Here is a 19,251-nt window from a genome sequence, read left to right on the forward strand (position 1 = left end):
TTAGTTAGGTAGAGACCTCATGTACGAATCCTATGCACCATGCTATTTGCGCAAGTGTTCATTTTTTTTTGATACGTGAAGGTACAAAAGAAAACTAAATTATATCCGCCGTCAAACCCGAGCAAGCCAAGTGGTTATTGAGTTCATGACTTACCTATAGGTATGAGGTTTGACTGCCGGCTCCACATGCTTGGGAGCAGGTCATAAAATCAGATTGAGGGAATGATGACTGAAAAAAGGAAACTTTCCCTTGTGAGGGATTGATGGCCGAAAAAGAAGGAAACTCCCTCGTGGGAATAATGGCCGGAAAAAAGAAAACTCCCTCGTGCGAGATGGCTGGAAAAAAGAAACCTGTCTTCCTAGACATACGTGAGCAGGCGGAAAGAAAATGGGAGATGGACCTTGTGTGGGGCGTTCGATGCGCATTCAACGGTGAATGGACCGTTCGGACGTGTTGCAGAATTCCGAACGCTCAGAATTTAGATAATTCAATGGCATTGCGTGAGCATTATTATCACTAATCACCATCTCTCTCGCCCCACGAGCTAGGAGCTGATAGCCGAGAGGAGAGGAGATCGATCAACCATGGACGTCACAGTCGACCGCACACGGGTGGCGCCGGAGATCGAGAAGGCTGTCGACAACATCGCCATGGAGTCGGACCATGCGCTGGCGCGCGAGCGGCAGTTGGAGCCCGTGCTGCCGTGGCAGGAGCAGCTGACGATCCAGGGAATGGTGGCAGCGCTGTTCATCGGGTTCATCTACACAGTCATCGTGATGAAGATCGCCCTCACCACCGGGCTGGTGCCCACGCTCAACGTCTCCACCGCGCTGGTGGCTTTCCTCGCGCTCCGCGGCTGGACCCGCGGGCTCGCCCGCCTCGGCATCTCGTCCCGCCCCTTCGCCCGGCAGGAGAACACCGTAATACAGGCCTGCGACGATTCCTGCTACACCATCGCAAGTGGGTACGTCACGTTAGCCAGTAGTACACAACTACACATAACACCATCCATAAGTTCTTGTGCTGGTTCTTGATGAGTAGCTAGCGATTATTTTGTGCATGCGCTGCTGCTGTAGGTGGGGTTGGGTCGACATTGCTGGACCTCAACAAGAAGACGTACGAGCTTGCCGGGGAGTCGCCGGGCAACGTGCCCGGGAGCTACAAGGAGCCAGGCATTGGGTGGATGACGGGATTCCTTCTGTGTATCTGTTTTGGGGGCCTCCTCAGCCTCATTCCTCTCAGAATGATATCTATCATTCTTAAGAAGTTGCTCTCCACTTCTTGCTATTCTCTCATTATGCACACTGTCCACGTCAGCGGATTACCATGTCATTATTCGGTTTCCAAAATCATCCAATTAGTGTTATTCCCTAAGACTAGCTAGCCACAATGTGAGTAACTTCAGCAGTAATATCACGTCCAACTCAGCAAATTTGCTTATGTGGCAATGAGTTAATGAGAAGAGATATAGTTTCAGTAATTTAGCTAGTTACTGTAACATCACATGTTCCAATGCAATATGAGTTTATAACCTAATAAATGAAGCTTTGCATGTTACCATACTTATGTTACTACCCATATGAAGATACTCCCTCCATCACAGTATATAGGGCGCAGTTTCAAAACCAGATTTTTTCACAATCCCTTTGAAATAGGGCGTACCTCCTTAATTAGGCTATTAATTACTTAGCATTAGTACTCCCGCATGCATGGTTTGGCTAGTGGGAACATGAATTCTTTTGCCTCCCGTATGCAGGTGTGAACATGAGTGCATGTGAGGCATGCAAGTGTGAACATGAGCCTACTCCCGCATGCAGTTTCTCCCTCCCTCTCTCCTTCGGCTCCCGCATGCAACATGTATAAAACCGCTGCCATGGAGGTGCAAGGCGTGGTGGAGTTTGCTCTCTTTCAGTTCAAAACAGTCCACAAATTTTTTGATAAGATTAATGAAACTAATACTCGAATAGTAGCACCATCACATGAGGCAGTACAAATCATGTTGAGTTCAAGAACTCAATTGCTTGCTCAACATATTCTAGATCAATCGTCAAACGAACCAGGAGAAGTCCTTCTCTCTCTAATGCTTTTTTCTTCAAGTGAGGAACTGCGTAGTGGATAGACCCTTTGTGCTTGATGATCTCTCTCTTAGTAGCACCATACCCTTTGCACTATCAAAACCAATACCCTTTACTCGAATAGTAGCACCATACCCTTTGCACTATCCTCCTAGGACATTTACAAGCTAGTGCAACAGCTTTAGAAACTCCATGCTTCAACCTATTACCCGTACCATTACGGGCAATGATCTCAGTATATATGTGACGCCTATCATCGATACGGTACTGTCTTCTTGTCTCCTTGTTCGACAAAACATCTAGATGCATTGGAAAAATAATTAGACAAATAAAAAATATGGAAGGTTAGTGAAAGACAAAAATGTGCTAAATGAGCTTACTCAAATCGATAGGTTGTCTTTGGGTTTGAACAGCCTCTTGACTAGGAGGGTATTCGTCGGCATGTGAAAAATTTGGGTTGTATCCAGGCCCTCGGTAGCCAATGGTACCCTCATTTCCACCAATACCTTGTGAAAATGAAGCATAGTAACCATGTGATTTTAGAAACAAATGTGCATGAAAATGATTGTTTATGTGATTTTAGAAACAATTATCACTATTGATCTGGACATGAGTAGTCCATCATGACTGAAACATGAGTACTCCATCAACAGAAACATGCAATTCTCATGGAGTAACAGAAACATGAGTACTCCATCAACATCAACCGAAACAATTAGGGTTTAATCTTGATTCAAAGTGACAGACAAAAATTGCATGATCTATGAGACTATAGGGTTTCTAGGGTTTACCTTCTCTGCTTCCACCATGGGAGGATCCTTCACTCCGATTGGCACCGGCGCCGGTTCTGAACGTGAAGTCCAGGGACTCGCTGCCGCCGCCGCCAAACGATATCCCGCTGCCACCGCCAAACGAGATCACGCCGCCACCGCCACCGCCAAACGAGATCCCGCCGCTGCCATTGATGAGGTGAAACCCCACGAACCCTCCGCTGCCTGTACCGGCCTCGCCGACGGAGGCACTCCAGTTCGAGGAACCGGCCTCGTTAGGTGCCGGAGCGCGAGATGGGCGTGTGAGGCCGACGTGCCGTCGAGGCAAAGTTGTAGGAGGAGGAAGACGCTCGAAACCTGCCGTGCCGATGGAGAAGGAAGGAGCACCAGAGCGTCCGGTGAGACCAAGAGGAGGAAGACCTCCGGGCGGCGGCGATCTCGGCTGGAAAGCAACCCTAGAAAGCCCACGGAGGCCAAGAGGAGGAGGCCGGCGATCTGCACATTGCTGCGGCGGCGTCATTGGAGAGAGGAGGGAGGAGAGAAGATGCCGTCTGTACGTGTCCCTCCATCACCGCAGCTAATTATAGAGCGGATCGGCGGGAGCTTTGAACTCCGAAATTTTCGTTTTGTATTTGGCAGCACATCGGCGGGAGATGGAAACCCAGCGGGGGAGAAAGGAATGGCGCGGGAGGAGGAAGGAATGGCGCGGGAGGAGGAAGAAACCCGCTAAAATTTCGCTCAGAAACGGCTCCACCAATGCATGCGCTCTGTTTCAGTTTTTATTGGACGGGGAGGTTACCAAGCGTCATTTTAGCGATTCATTAGGCGCCTTGCCATCAATTTCGCAGCACAATCGACTCCTTAATCCCTGCCTATCAGAAGGCACCTTGGTCCCAGAGCGACGCCATCGGCGCCCTATATACTGTGATGGAGGGAGTAGTAACATAAGTCTACGGATATGTGTATGTTATTAGTATATGTTACTCTTCATTATGGCTAGTCTAAGGTCACGGCGCTGCATGCAAGCGTCCTTCTCACTAGGCATGCTCAATAAACCGCAATTAATATGTGCATGCAGTGATTCTAGCATCTCAGAAACTTCTCATGTTAAATTCCTGGAAAGTACTACGTGCGTCTCCTTAATTAGTTTTTGGCATTAATTCAAAGAGGCAGGCAGCTAGACCAACGCATGCGGTCGTGTAATTTTGCGTGCGTGGGAACGTGGGTGGGTGATTGATCCAATTAAGGGCAGCAGTGATTCCGTTTCAGTTCCCTAAAAAAATCCCACCTGTTCTCCTCGTCTTCTCTCTCCATATATACCGCGCTGACGCGGATGATGCCTTCACGCGTTGTCACCATCGAAGAGCTGCTCACTGCTGCCGGCTCCAGGCCTCATGATCGTTTTCTTTATCTCTACTGCTCACGGAGCCCTGCAATCCCCGCCGTTGCAGGTACATGACGCCACCGCTCTCCTCCAAAATCACTTGTGCGAGAGGTGGGTGCTCTCCTTCCTCTCAATTTTCTCATATATATGAAAACGTAATTTTCGAGTTAGCTTGGTTTGACGCTCTGATTTGTGTGTTGTTTTCATAGTAGGAATCTCGTTTCCATCCCCAGCGACGTCCTCTACGGCAATCCGGCCAGTCTCTCTTCCCCAAACTCATTTCTAACTCAACTACCGCTGACACATAAATCGAGATGCGATGGATCATTGATGTTTCTCCAATCTGGTTGTTTTTTTTATTGGAGGCACTAGATGATGAACATTTTTTCTTCCCTTTGTGTTCTTTAGGGTTGTGGAAAGAACAAACAGATGAAGCTACCATGTATTGTTCCCCAACAACTGTATCTCTCTGTCTCCCTCCCTCTCACACATGTTAATTTAGTACAAATTCGGTACTTTTATTGCTCTTTTCTGGTTGTTTTGTAGAATCACAACATGTGGCATATTGGGGTTCATTTCAGGTAATTTGTTCCCTATGAGTAGTATTCCAATGTGAATTTTTTGGTATCTTTCTGTTACCTTTGTGATACAATTGTGTGATTGACATTGTTTTTCTTCCCAATACTGCAGGGGTCTACTGTTGTCACAACTGACAACAATCATCTACCTACATAAATGAAAAATAAATATGAAGCGACTCTTATGAACATACTTGCATTCTCCCTCTTATGAACATACTTGCATTCTCTCTCAAATTTACGATAACTACTATAGATTTACTATACATGATTTTTTTATAGATAGAATATCAATATTTCATTGTTATGCTTCTAATAACAATCCAAACCACAGTTTTTTCTCGCAGAGAGATCAAGTATGGGCTTTTCTCATTGTCCTTGAATTTAATTGCTCTTTGTTTATCTTGCAAAAAAAATTGCTCATTGTTTGTTGGTAGTGTGTTAAATAATACTCTATTTAGTAAAATGGAGTGCACATGTTTCTATTAAGTAACGTGACATTTTGTATAGTTGGTTATCTTTCGCTCAATAAGTAGATCAAGGTGGAGAAGGCAAGATGATTACTATTCGGGCAAATTAGTATGAATTATATATTTTCTTCCTCCGATGCACTTCCAATAGACAACCAAATGATACTATCTTGAAATATATGTTACTTCTCTTAATGTTGGTGATGCATTCTTCTAATTTTGTAAATATGGAGAAATTCTACCATATATTAATTTGCATTACTTTTTATACCATTCAAAGCTTCAAATAGACATGTATTTATATTATTGTTTCCATTAATCTTTCTCACTCTATAAATCCTCCTACACACTGCTACAAATTCCCGTAGCAACGCGCGGGGTATCATCTAGTTAGTACAAATTAATCATTCTTTCTCCCTTTCGTTAATCATGTAGACTTGGGCTGGGTGAGCCTTAGGTTAATTATAGAGAGCATTTAATTTGGCGGAGACATATGATGGAGTAGTACAAGCAATCAATCAAGATTCAAGAGTAATACGTGGGTATTTTCGTCTTCGTGATGGACAATATTTTTTTGTTTTGAAATGTCGATGTGCACCTATAATCTTTGCCTCTGACTTCAAACTTCCATGAGGGCGACACCTAGCTAGAATTTGACCCGAAATGTATGAACCAAATTCGGTCACCATGACGGCACGGCCGGGTTCTCACCGCTTTTTCAACGCAATAATAGATTTGATGATGTTTGCTACTCTGGTTACAAGAGATATTGCAAGCCATGACATGTGTATCATGTTCTGAATACAACAATTGAATAATTGTTTTAGACTTCGGACTCAAGATTCATGGTCCATTTGTTTGAATACAAGTTTAAAGAGGAATTTATACATTATGTGTTGGAAATCTTGTACAATTAATTTTACCCATGTTTCTTTGCGACGCGATGATTTTGCAAAATGTATTCAGGTTTTGGCGGTCGACTACAAACTAACCTACCTAAGTGGGAGTGCAACTGATGTACTTATTAATGGGTTTCACACCCCCCCCCCCAAGGGAGACAAGAATGCAAAGTATGGATTATGTCACCTTTGTCATGCCCATTAGATAACATTACATTACATTGCCATTGATTAACTAAAACAATGATTAAAACAAGGTATGATGAATCATTATTTGATTTTTCATGACAGGAAACAAGTCAACGGGTTCCTAAAATACTTCGGGATCAACTTTATGTGGAGCTTCTTTCAAAGGTTCTACACTGGAGGCCCTGTTTGCAGTTTTGTCCAGTTCCCTACTTTTGGTCTCAAGGCTTGGAAACAAACTTATGCATTTTTCGTTTCTACAGTTTCACAATATGATATATCAATAATTTTTTCTTACTCAACACTTCTGGGTGTGACAATGTCTTCTTTGACTTTAGCCTCACATATGTGGGTGCCGGAATGATTTGCTCACAGCTAGTGAACCTCTCCACTCTATTGGGTGCAGTTCTCTCATGGGGGATAATGTGGCCACTCATTACCAAACAAAAGGGGGTTTGGTACCCTGCAGATGTACCAGCAAGCAGCATGAAGAGCTTGTACGGTTACAAGGTAACATGCTTTTTTGTGTATGTTAGAAATTTGATAAATAATAGACATCACTTAAAGGGTTTCTGTCACCAGTATCAATCACTCACGTTACAGGCATGCTTCTATGTAGCTCTGATAATTGGAGATGGCCCTTACCAATTCTTGAAAGTCACACTTGTAAAAGCCTATATCAAAGATTAAACCTCAATATTGTTACCAACAAAGGTGAGCAAAGCATACAATTTTTGTATTTTATCGTACTCATCTAACCTCATCGTCTAATGTGTAAAGTGAATGGACAAAATGCAGTGATAGATAAGGACGGTTGGGCTTCACTAGAGGAACTACAGCGCAACGAGATCTTCAAGAGTGACAACATACCCTCTTGGATGGCATACATAGAGTATGCCTTGCTTAGCATCATCTCATGAATCATCACACCCCCAATGTTCTGGCAGATCAAGTGGTACTATGTGATAGTAGCCTATCTCGTTGCACCTATGCTCGGGTTCTCCAATTCCTATGGAGTGGGTCTCACTGACATCAACATGGCCTACAACTACGGCAAGATTGCCCTCTTCATCTTTGCGGCCTGGGCTGGCAAGAAAAATGGTGTAATTGTTGGCCTAGTTGGTGGTACGCTGGTAAAGCTGTTGGTCTTCATGTCTGCCGAGTTGATGCATGACTTGAAGACGAGTTATCTCACACCGACATCCCCACGATCCATGCTTGTTGCATAGGCCGTCGGGACAGGCATGGGCTGCATTATCTCACCCCTCACCTTCATGCTCTTCTACAAGGCATTTGATGTTGGTAACCCAGACGGATATTGGAAGGCGCCGTATGCACTAATATACCATTGTATGGCAATTCTTGGTGTGGAAGGCTTCTCAGTTTTGCCCAAGCACCGCCTCTCAATCTCTGCTGGAATTTTTGCATTTGCGATGCTTCTGAGTATTGCAAGGGATATCCTACCACGTAGGTATGTCAAGTATGTGCCCCTGCCGATGGCAATGGTGGTGCCTTTCCTTGTATGTGGGAGCCTTGCAATTGACATGTGCATCGGGAGTTTGGTGGTATTTGTGTGGGAGAAGATGGACAAGAAGGATGCTACCATCCAAGTGCCCGCTGTTGCGTCCGGCTTGATTTGTGGGGATGGCATATGGGTATTCACGTCTTCACTACTTGCTCTTGCCAAGATTAACCCTCTGATCTGCATGAAGTTCACTCCTGCCAGCTAGAGAGTTTTCTCAGTCCCACCTTCTTGAAATATCTTTGGATTTTACTTTGTGGTGCAAGTGTTCCACGGCTGAAACCTTGTGGAGCACATTTTATGGTGTGTATGATTCTATGGCATTATATCTTTGTGGCTATCTTTATTTCTTACGATTTTATGTTGGTCATGCGCTTAAATTTTCAATGAAGTGCATCTACAGAGTTTTGTTATGAACTCTCTGATTGTAATTTTTTGCTACGTTAATGTTCTTTAGACGAAAGGTATAGTTTATTCACAAAGATATAAATGTGCACCTACACTTTTTGTGGAATTGGATGCATGCACACGATTAGGTGGAAATTTCATCGCAACAAAAATATTTGTGTGAAAATTGTACAACCACATCCTATGTCTGGAAATATTATTCCTCACTTATTTTCTAATTCACTCACCAATTGTTTGGCAAACTTCCCTGTCTTATATTCCAAGAATTGTGGGGATAAATTCCACATAATAGTATAAAGTTTACAACAGCTAGCAACAAGAAAAATAATGATTGCAAGCATTCTAGACAACACATGAATGGCTATAGGATATCGACCAACACATATTGAACTAGAAACTTCCCGAATCCACACGTGGACGTAGGGATGAGAAACGTGTCCCCAAACAAACACCTCCACAGACAGAAGCCGATTGCGTCGCTGGCTCACCTTTCGGTTGCCACTAGCTAGACTGGCGGAAGGAATACCCTCTAGAGATCCTCGAGTCAGACAACCAAGTGGATCCGAGGATGCAGAGTCTTCTACCACCACAGAAGATCAATGAGCACATGCACCTTCAGTCGAAGGAAATGATTTTGCGATTGGAGATCTCCACACAAGGAATCTTACAACACGAACAAACTAGCTACAACACCACAACTCCTCAAGACCGCATGATGGGCCTCTAAACTATAGGTTGGAGGTGGAGAAGGAACAAAGAGAATTACGTCACTCGCTAAGATTGCCCCCTGTCAACGCAACATAATGGCTAGTAAACATCGACAATGTGGGAGGGAACCAACGCCATGAATTGAGAATGGAAACACATGCCTTGCCCCCAACTCGTTGACAACCTCAAGAGATCGAACATGGAGCATAGAAAGATCAACGCCGGAGAAGATAAAGAAGAAATTCAAGGTAACTTAGATGAATGTGGGGGTATTTATTGAAGAAAAGAAGAAGACCACAATCTGCTAGAACAACTCCTAAATAAGGAGAAGAGACAACAAATCCAACAAGAACATAACAAGAGACATTATTAGGGATGGGGAATTGATACGTCTCCATCGTATCTATAATTTTTGATTGTTCCATGCCAATATTCTACAACTTTCATATACTTTTGGCAACTTTTTATACTATTTTTGGGACTAACATATTGATCCAGTGCCCAGTGCCAGTTCCAGTTTGTTGCATGTTTTTTGTTTCGCATAATATCCATATCAAACGGAGTCCAAATGGGATAAAAACTGACGGGGATTTTTTTGGAATATATATGATTTTGGGAAGAAAAATCCACGCGAGATGGTGCCCGAGGGAGGCACGAGGCAGGGGGGCGTGCCCCACCCCCCTGGGCGCGCCCCTGACCCTCGTGGCCACCCCATAAGGCGGTTGATGCCCTTCTTTCTCCGCAAGAAAGTTAATATCCGGATAGAGATCGTGTTAAAATTTCAGCCCAATCGAAGTTACGGATCTCCGGGAATATAAGAAACGGTGAAAGTGTAGAATCTGAGAACGCAGAAACAGAGAGAGACAGAGAGACAGATCCAATTTCGGAGGGGCTCTCACCCCTCCCACGCCATGGAGGCCATGGACCAGAGGGAAAACCCTTCTCCCATCTAGGGAGGAGGTCAAGGAAGAAGAAGAAGGAGGGGGGCTCTCTCCCCTCGCTTCCGGTGGCGCCGGAGTGCCACCGGGGCCATCATCATCACCGCAATCTTCACCAACAACTTCACCGCCATCATCACCAACTCTTTCCCCCTGTATGCAGAGGTGTAACCCCTCTTTTAGCCGCTGTAATCTCTACTTAAACATGGTGCTCAATGCTATATATTATTTCCCAATGATGTATGGCTATCCTATGATGTTTGGGTAGATCCGTTTTGTCCTATGGGTTAATTGATGATCGTGATTGGTTTGAGTTGCATGTTTTATTATTGGTGCTGTCCTATGGTGCTCTCCGTGTCGCGCAAGTGTGAGGGATTCCCGTTGTAGGGTTTGCAATATGTTCATGATTTTCTTATGGTGGGTGGCATGAGTGACAGAAGCACAGACCCGAGTAAGTGGGTTGTTTGCGTATGGGATAAAGAGGACTTGATACTTTAATGCTATGGTTGGGTTTTACCTTAATGATCTTTAGTAGTTGCGGATGCTTGCTAGAGTTCCAATCATAAGTGCATATGATCCAAGTATAGAAAGTATGTTAGCTTATGCCTCTCCCTCAAATAAAATTGCAACAGTGATTACCGGTCTAGTTATCGATTGCCTAGGGACAAATAACTTTCTCGTAACAAAAAGCTCTCTACTAAAACTAACTTAGTTGTGTCTTTATCTAAACAACCCTTACTTTTTATTTACACATTCTTTATTACCTTGCAAACCTATTCAACAACACCTACAAAGTACTTCTAGTTTCATACTTGTTCAAGGTAAAGCGAACGTCAAGCGTGCGTACGGTTGTATCGGTGGTCGATAGAACTTGAGGGAATATTTGTTCTACCTTTAGCTCCTCGTTGGGTTCGACACTCTTACTTATCGAAAGATGCTAGAATTGATCCCCTATACTTGTGGGTTATCAAGATCTTTTTTTGGCGCCGTTGCCGGGGAGCCATAGCGTGGGGTGAACATTCTAGTGTGTGCTTGTTTGCTTTATCACTAAGTAATTTTTATTTGATGTTCTTAGTTGTTCCTTATCTTTAGTTATGGATATGCAACACGAAATACCAAAAAAATTAGGTGTACTTGCTGCTCATGGAGATGAGGAACCTCCTAAAACCCTCAATGCTCGTTATGTGACAGATATTATGTACTACTTTGATAATCCAGAGAAAACCCCATTCAATTTGGTAATGGGAGACACGTTGGATCAACGTGAATACTTTAGGGAATTTCGCTTGACTCAAAAGGGGAAACTAATATGGGATCAAATTTATATGTTGAAATGGTATGCTAGGCAACTATGCTTGAGATATGAGTATACTTGTTGTTCTAGGATGAAGGCTCCACACCTTCCCTTTTTATGCAAATTTAATGATAATGAAACTTGGCTTCTTATGCTAGAGGTATATATGACTACTATGATGTGGAACAAATAGAAGAATTTGTTGCTTTTATGGGTGCTTATGAAATTGAATCTATGTTCAAAGAATATGAAAATCTTTATGATGCTGTCTATAGACCTGAAAATTTAGCTATCCTTAAATATTGTTATGAGAATTATGAATAGAATTCCGATATTGATGTGTTTATTGAGAAAGTCTCTTCTGTCCCAGAAGAGACTAATATTTTGTAGGAATCTATGGAAGAAGAAATTGATGGAACTGTGAGCTCATTGGATGAAAAAGATGAGGAGCAGAGCGAAGAACAAAAGGAGGAAGAGCGGATTGATTACCCATGCCCACCTTCTAATGAGAGTAACTCTTCAACTCATATATTGTTTAATTTCTCTTCATGCTTACCGAAGGATGAATGCTATGATAATTGCTATGATCCCGTTGATTCTTTTGAAATATCCCTTTTTGATGATGCTTGCTATGCTTGTGGCCAAGATGCCAATATGAATTATGCTTATGGAGATGAACTTGCTATAGTTCCTTATGTTAAGCATGAAATTGTTGCTATTGCACCCACACATGATAGTCCTATTATCTTTTTGAATTCTCCAAACTACACTATATCGGAGAAGTATGTGCTTATTAAGGATTATATTGATGGGTTGCCTTTTACTACTGCACATGATGATTTTGATAGATATAATATGCATGTGCTTGCTGCTCCTACTTGCAATTATTAGGAGAGAGGAACTATATCTCCACCTCTCTATGTTTCCAATACGATAAAATTGCAAGAAATTGTTTATACTATGCATTGGCCTTTACTATGTGTGCATGAATTGTTCTTTTATTACATGTCGATGCATAGGAAGAGAGTTAGACTTTGTTGTTACATGATATATGTTACTTTGTGCTCACTATTAAATTACAAATCATTGTTAATTAAAATTGGCTTTGATATACCTTGGGATCCGGGTGGATTCACTACTTGAGCACTATATGCCTAGCTTAATGGCTTTAAAGAAAGCGCTGCCAGGGAGACAACCCAGAAGTTTTAGAGAGTCATTTATTTCTGTTGAGTGCTTACATATAGTTTAAAAACAACAAAAATAAAGAGGGGAACCCAAAACTTTTTCAAAAAGGAAAGTGGAAATGAGAGAGACAAGCATTGTTGAACTGGGAGCTAGCCTTGAACTTTGTTCATGCTCACGGAAACTTTGTGAATCTTGATTACAGAAACTTTTCAGCAAAAATAATTATCCCCTTGTACAATTCCATTGTATTATAAAAGTAATGTGCCAAGGTTTGCCTTTAGGATGTTTACTTTGCTTGTTGGTTTGTACGGTGCAGGAAAGAAACTTTGGCTGTAGCGTGCGATTTTAAATTTTTTACTGGAACATCAAATGGTTCTGATTCTTTTTGCACTGTCTTTCTATACAAATTGTTTATTTTTCTTAATTTTGGTAGAATTTTCCAAGTATCATAAGTATGGTTAATGTTCTGATTATTACAGACTGTTCTGTTTTAGACAGATTCTGTTTTTGATGCATAGTTTGCTTGTTTTGATGAAACTATCAATTCCTATCAGTGGATTAAGCCATGTAAAAGCTATATTACAGTAGACACAATGCAAAAACAACATATGAATTGGTTTGCAACAGTGCTTAGAGTAGTGATTTTCTTTATTATACTAACGGATCTTATCGAGTTTTCTATTGAAGTTTTGTGTGGATGAAGTGTTCGATGATCGAGAAGGTCTCGATGTGAGAAGAAAAGAGGCAAGAGATCAAGCTTGGGGATGCCTGAGGCACCCCAAGTAAATATTCAAGGAGACTCAAGCGTCTAAGCTTGGGGATGCCCCGGAAGGCATCCCCTCGTTCTTCAACAAGTATCGGTATGTTTTCGGATTCATTTCATTCATGTGATATGTGCAGATCTTGGAGCGTCTTTTGCATTTGGTTTCATTTTTCTTTTATGCACCATGCTGGTATGAGATAGTCCTTGGTTTATTTATAGAATGCTCTATGCACTTCACTTATATCTTTTGAGTATGGCTTTATAGAATGCTTCATGTGCTTCACTTATATCATTTGAAGTTTGGATTGCCTGTTTCTCTTTACATAGAAAACCGTCATTTGTGGAATGCTCTTTTGCTTCACTTATATTTGTTAGAGCACGGGCATATATTTTGTAGAAATAATTAAACTCTCTTGCTTCACTTATATCTATTTAGAGAGATGACAGGAACTGGTCATTGATAACCCAAAAGTATAGGGGATCGCAACAGCTTTCGAGGGTAGAGTATTCAACCCAAATTTATTGATTTGACACAAGGGGAGCCAAAGAATATTCTCAAGTATTAGCAGCTGAGTTGTTAATTCAACCACACCTAGAAACTTAGTATCTGCAGCAAAGTGTTTAGTAGCAAAGTAATATGATAGTGATGGTAACGGTAACAAAAGAGTAACGAAAGCAAAGTAATGTTTTCGGTATTTTGTAGTGATTGTAACAATAGCAACGAGAAAGTAAATAAGCGTAAACCAGTATATGGAAAGCTCGTAGGCATTGGATCAATGATGGATAATTATGCCGGATGCGGTTCATCTTGTAACAGTCATAACACAGGGTGACACAGAACTAGCTCCAATTCGTCAATGTAATGTAGGCATGTATTCCGAATATAGTCATACGTGCTTATGGAAAAGAACTTGCATGACATCTTTGTCCTACCCAACCGTGGCAGCGGGGTCCTGATGGAAACTAAGGGATATTAAGGCCTCCTTTTAATAGAGAATCGGAACAAAGCATTAGTACATAGTGAATACATGAACTCCTCAAACTACGGCCATCACCGGTAAGTATCCCGATTATTGTCACTTCGGGGTTAACGGATCATAACACATAATAGGTGACTATAGACTTGCAAGATAGGATCTAGAACTCTCATATATTGATGAAAACATAATAGGTTCAGATCTGAAATCATGGCACTCGGGCCCTAGTGACAAGCATTAAGCATAGCAAAGTCATAGCAACATCAATCTCAGAACATAGTGGATACTAGGGATCAAACCCTAACAAAACTAACTCGATTACATGATAAATCTCGTCCAACCTATCACCGTCCAGCAAGCCTACGATGGAATTACTCACGCACGGCGGTGAGCATCATGAAATTGGTGATGGAGGATGGTTGATGATGACGACAACGACGAATCCCCCTCTCCTGAGCCCCGAACGGACTCCAGATCAGCCCTCCTGAGAGGTTTTAGGGCTTGGCGGCGGCTCCGTATCGTAAAATGCGACAATTTCTTCTCTCCTATTTTTTTCTCCCCGAAAGTAGTTACATAGAGTTGGAGTTGGAGTCAGGAGGTCTCCAGGGGGCCCACGAGGTAGGGGGCGTGCCCGGGGGGGGCACCCTCGTGGCAAGGGTGTGGGGCCCCTGGTCTTCATCTTTGGCGAGGATTTTTATTATTTATTGTAAGATATTCCGTGGAGTTTCAGGTCATTCCGAGAACTTTTGTTTTCTGCACATAAAACAACATCCTGGCAATCCTGCTGAAAACAGTGTCGGTCCGGGTTAGTTCCATTCAAATCATACAAGTTAGTGTCCAAAACAAGGGCAAAAGTGTTTGGAAAAGTAGATACGACGGAGACGTATCAACTCCCCCAAGCTTAAACCCTTGCTTGTCCTCAAGCAATTCAGTTGAAAAATTGAAAGAAATAAAGAAAAACTTTTACAAACTCTGTTTGCTCTTGTTGTTGTAAATATGTCAAGCTAGCATTCAAGTTTTCAGCAAAGATTATAACTAACCACATTTGCAATAATTCACGGGTCTCATGTTTACTCATATCAATAGCATAATCAACTAGCGAGTCATAATAATAAAACTCGGATGCCAACACTTTCTCAAAACAATCATAATATGATATAACAGGGTGGTATCTCGCTAGCCCTTTCTGAGACCGCAAAACATAAATGCAGAGCACCTTTAAAGATCAAGGACTGACTAGACATTGTAATTCATGGTAAAAGAGATCCGATCATAGTCACACCCAATATAAATTAACAATAATGAATGCAAATGACAGCGGTGCTCTCCAACTAGTGCTTTTTTAATAAGAGGGTGATGACTCAACATAAAATGTAAATAGATAGGCCCTTCGTAGAGGGAAGGAGGGATTTGTAGAGGTGCCAGAGCTCGGTTTTGAAATAGAGGTGAATAATATTTTGAGCGGTATACTTTCATTGTCAACATAACAACCAAGAGATGGCGATATCTTCCATGCTACACACATTATTGGCGGTTCCCCAACAGAATGGTAAAGTTTATATTCCCCCTCCACCAACAAACATCAATCCATGGCTTGCTCGAAGCAACGAGTGCCTCCAACATACATCAGGTCCCAGGGGGAGTTTTGTTTGCAATTATTTTTGATTTAGTTTGCATAAAGCATGGGACTGGGCATCCCGGTGACCAGCCATTTATCTCGTGAGTGAGGAGAGGAGTCCACTCCTCTTGAGAATAACCCGCCTAACATGGAAGATACAGACAAGCCTAGTTGATACATGAGCTCGAGCATATAAAACAGGATATTTATTTGAAGGTTTAGAGTTTGGCACATACAAATTTACTTGGAACGGCAGGTAGATACCGCATATAGAAAGGTATAGTGGACTCATGTGGAATAACTTTGGGGTTTAAGGGATTGGATGCACAAGCAGTATTCCCGCTTAGTACAGGTGAAGGCTAGCAAAAGACTGCGAAGCGACCAACTAGAGAGCGACAACAGACATGTACATGCATTAAAATTAATAAACATTGGATGCAAGCATGAGTAGGATATAATCCACCATGAACATAAATATCGTGAAGGATATGTTGATTTGTTTCAACTACATGCGTGAACATGTGCCAAGTCAAGTCACTTAAATCATTCATAGGAGGATACCACCCTATCATACCACATCATAACCATTTTAATAGCATGTTGGCACGCAAGGTAAACCATTATAACTCATAGCTAATCAAGCGTGGCACACACAACTATGATCTCTAATTGTCATTGCAAACATGTTTATTCATAATAAGATGAATCAAGAACGATGAACTCATCACATTTACAAAAACAAAATAGGTCAAGTTCATACCAGCTTTTCTCATCTCAGTCAGTCCATCATATATCATCATAATTGCCTTTCACTTGCACGACCGAACGATGTGAATAATAATAATAGTGCACGTGCATTGGACTAAGCTGGAATCTGCGGGCATTCAATAAACAGGAGAAGACAAAGCAATATGGGCTCTTGGTTAAATCAACAATAATGCATATAAGAGCCACTTCAACAATTTAATCATGGTCTTCTCCTACTGACCCCCAAAGAAAGAAAGAAAATAAAACTATTTACACGGGAAAGATCCCAAGAAGCAAAAGAAGAACAGGAAATATTTTTGGGTTTTCTTTTTAATTAATACTACAAGCATGGAAAGTAAATTAATTAAAAGCTACAACTAATTTTTTTTCTTAAGGTTTATTAAACACACAAGAAGAAAGCATAATAAGGAAAATAAACTAGCATGGATGATACAATGAAAAAGTATGAACACCGACATCTAGCAATGAGTGTGTGTGAACATAAATGTAATGTCGGTGAGAAATACGTACTTCCCCAAGCTTAGGCTTTTGGCCTATGTTGGTCTATGGCCACGGCTGGCCTGTCTGATATCCATAATAATAGTTGGGGTCGTACTGCGATGAGGAAGAAGAAGGCTCCGATTGCCACTGGCTGGCAATCATCTCCGGATCCCACTGATAGTTAGACTGTCGTGAAGGGTCAAATTGTGGTTCCGGTAAGCGTGGATAGCCGTCAATGGAACAAGGTACTTGCCTACAGTCAAATCAAACAAAGAAGGAGCAGGCAAGGTAATAGTCTCAGGATGATGTTTATTAAAGAACAATTGATATTTAAGCTCTCCTGCCCTATTCTTAATAATAAAATCATGTGCCACCATGCTTTTATAATCTAGATAAACACGAGGCAGTACTTTTTCTTCCTTCTCAGCATGCCTAATAGGTATGTTAAAATGTGCAGCTAGGCGTGTAGCATAGATGCCTCCATAGATGGGGCCCTTTGTATGGTTCAGACTTAACCGTTTAGCAATAGTACCGCCCATACTAAAAGTGTTATCAGTGTATAAACCGTGGAGCAGAATAATTATATCAGGGATACTAAGGTTTCCACAGTTTCCGCGTCCAATTAAGCAATGACTAGCAAATAATGCAAAGTAACATAAAACAGGAAAATGTATGCTAGTGATTCATGCATCGGAAACCTTCCTAGTTTCTCCTACATTGATTGTATCAATAAACCCCTCCACATCATCATGATGTGGTTCTTCTGTCTTTCCCCCAAAAGGGACTAAACAAATCCGACAGAAATCATAAAGTGACATCTCCTTATGCTCATCATATAAATGAAACTACACCGTAGGTGCTGAGTTCCTAGAATGAAAATGAAAGTTTTCCACAAAGGTATTTGTGAGTAAGAGATACTGATCGCATTGGTCGTGGAGGAAAGCGGTGAGGTCTGCATTATGAGCCAATTCATAAAAATCTTCATAAATCTCGGCCGCTCTCAAGAAATCCTCGGAAGGCCATTCACACGCCCGAACCTCCGCGGTGCGCGGCAAATTATACTTAGGCTTCGGTGCCTTCTCCTTCTAGCTTTGGCTCGATGAGTGATACGTCCATTTTGCAGCATGCTTTTATATCGATATTTATTGCATTATGGACTATTATTTCACTTTCTATCACAATACTTATGGCTATTCTCTCTTATTTTACAAGGTTTACATAAGGAGGGAGAATGCCGGCAGCTGGAATTCTGGTTTGGAAAAGGAGCAAATATTAGAGACCTATTCTGCGCAACTCCAAAAGTCCTGAAACTCCACGGAACGTCTTAAAAGAAATAAAGAAAAATCCACGCCAAAGATGAAGGCCAGGGGGCCCAGACCCTGCTCATAAGGGTGGGGGGCGCCCCCCTAGGGCGCGCCCCCTACCTCGTGGGCCCCCTGGTGGCTCTCCGACGCCCATCTTCTCCTATATGAGGTCTTTCGATGAGAAAAAAATAACAAGGAACTTTTCGGGACGAGACTCCGCCGCCACGAAGCGGAACCTTCGCGGATCCAATCTAGAGCTCCGGCAGAGCTGTTCTGCCGGGGATACTTCCCTCCGGGAGGGGGAAATCATCACCATCGTCATCACCAATGCTCCTCTCATCGGGAGAGGGCAATCTCCATCAACATCTTCACCAGCACCATCTCATCTCCAAACCCTAGTTCATCTCTTGTATCTAATTCTTGTCTCAAAGTCCGGGATTGGTGCTAGTAGGTTGCTAGTAGTATTGATTACTCCTTGTAGTTGATGCTAGTTGGTTTATTTGGTGGAATATCATATGTTCAGATCCTATATGCATATTATTACCCCTCTGGTTATGAACATGAATATGCTTTGTGAGTAATTACGTTCGTTCCTGAGGACAAGGGACAAGTCTTGCTATGAGTAGTCATGTGAATTTGGTATTCGTTTGATATTTTGATAAGATGTATGTTGTCTAGCCTCTAGTGGTGTTATGTGAACGTCGACTACATAACACTTCACCATTATTTTGGGCCTAGAGGAAGGCATTGGGAAGTAATAAGTAGATGATAGGTTGCTAGAGTGACAGAAGCTTAAACCCAAGTTTATGCGTTGCTTCGTAAGGGGCTGATTTGGATCCACATGTTTCATGCTATGGTTAGGTTTACCTTAATACTTTTGTTGTAGTTGCGGATGCTTGCAATAGAGGTTAATCATAAGTGGG

At 42.1% G+C, this 19,251-nt stretch overlaps 1 pseudogene; it reads left to right on the top strand.

Annotated features, from left to right (window-relative positions):
- Positions 1 to 585: 585 nt before the first annotated feature.
- On the top strand, positions 586 to 8,093 carry LOC123152725 (iron-phytosiderophore transporter yellow stripe 1-like; annotated as a pseudogene).
- The last annotated feature ends 11,158 nt before the right edge of the window (positions 8,094 to 19,251 follow it).

The sequence above is a fragment of the Triticum aestivum genome, chromosome 7A, assembly GCF_018294505.1.
Source record: "Triticum aestivum cultivar Chinese Spring chromosome 7A, IWGSC CS RefSeq v2.1, whole genome shotgun sequence".
Classification (NCBI taxonomy): domain Eukaryota; kingdom Viridiplantae; phylum Streptophyta; class Magnoliopsida; order Poales; family Poaceae; genus Triticum; species Triticum aestivum.